Below are 1,837 nucleotides of genomic sequence, written 5' to 3'. Positions count from 1 at the left end.
TCTCTGCTATGATCGTCTCGGTCACATTCCGAAACGTCATCTTTGCAACAATGGCAGCAGCCTTGATGTAAAAGAACTTCATCTTCCACTTCGTCATCCCCTTGGGAGGAGTCATCAGTTTGGGGCTACCATCTCGTTGACGGAAAGAAAAGAACCCCAAAGACACCGTCATTTGATAAAACCGCCGGAAATCTCCAACGGTAGGCTCGATGCCAAGAGCACGAAAGGTTGATTCAAAATTTCGAATCCGGATCATACCAAACGGACTCAGTTGAGAAATGTGGATCTTGTACCACTCCAAAATCTCAACAACAAAAACAGTCAAAGGTAACCGGAGATTACAGTCACCAAAAAAGTCGGCCCACAGGGTCACATAACCGGCCGGAGCATCAGCACCGGTGTCACCTTCCGATGGGTAAAATGCCCCATATTCAGGGGGCATTTGAACATCAAGCATTAGACGATCAAAGGTCTTCTTGGTCCACTTTAACTCCGGTAAACCACCACCAGCGACTCCCCCCTCTTCCTCCTCTGCCGCCACCGGCGAGGAAGGCTCTGGGTTTCCACCCTCCACATTATGTGGACTTAATGGTTCAGCCATCAGATATATCAAAGAAACGAAAGAAAATGAGTGGAAAAAGTTAAACCCAACCTCACCGGAACTTCAACAAATATAGTCGGAGAAGACAAAGAAAAGCTTTCTCTCACCGGCAAATTTTTGAAATTTCGAACAAGTGAGGGGAAACCACGAACGGTTTCCCCTTATATACCCATTGCAATTAATGCGGAGGGAGAAAACGAATCATCATGTTCAAAAAGAACGAATTGCGCGACACCACGTGTCAAGCGCCGTTTTCGCTGACGGTTATCACGCGCGCGTGGCCGCCCACGCGCCTGACATAGGAGACGTTTACACTCCTTGCTACAGTGCATTTAATGCCTCGGGCAGTGCAAATGTCTTTTCATTTCAGCACATGCCAGAAAGATCTCACCAACTTCCACCAACTCACACGTGAGATCAGCCACGTATGCAACAAAAAGCGACTACATTATCCAATTATAAGCGGCATGCGGTTTCTCTGGTATACCGCACCATAACCCATACCGCATGTCGTTTTTTTACATACCCCTAAAAATAGGTAAAAATATATATCTCTATACTATAAGGGGGTATAATACCTATCCGCACTATCCACGAGCACACGTGGGACATGCGGACATGACACACACGAGCCCGTTCAGGTGTGTGAAATGCTCAGAACCAGCGTTGTTCTGTGGACTGAACCGCATCTCAGGAACAGGTAAACCGCATTACCTTCATTCTCTTCAAGCTTCAAATCCCTCCTGTCCGGCTCACAACCACAGAGGGTGCATAAACAACTTCTTCAGCACGAAGAAGGAAGGGAATATACGCGACCGCACATCAGCAACCCTGACTCCTGAACCTTCAAGAGCTACATCCGAGCAACACACCCGCTTCGAGCGAATATGGGAATGCAAAACCGCAGACACTCATGAGCAGCTACGGACATAACCATAGCTTCCGCAAACTGGTTGCTACGGAAGAGCCAAGCTAACTCCACATCACCGAGCGAAGCTACTTCAAGACAAACTCGGTATTGGAGCGTGAAGGTAAGTGGCTCCAGAAAGAACGCAGATAAGCGCTCTAAACAAGCCCTTGTCGAACAGCAAGCGTCCGAACAACGGTAACAAGTCTGCTTATGACTTTGTTTGCCCGCCTATGGGCCGCATAGAATAAACAATGGTGGGCATACCCTTGCCTATGACCATGTTTATTTACCCATAGTACAAATCTACATTGTTCGACCAAACATGG

Source organism: Helianthus annuus, chromosome 9 (genome assembly GCF_002127325.2).
Source record: "Helianthus annuus cultivar XRQ/B chromosome 9, HanXRQr2.0-SUNRISE, whole genome shotgun sequence".
Lineage (NCBI taxonomy): Eukaryota > Viridiplantae > Streptophyta > Magnoliopsida > Asterales > Asteraceae > Helianthus > Helianthus annuus.
Note: the sequence above shows the minus strand (reverse complement) of the source record.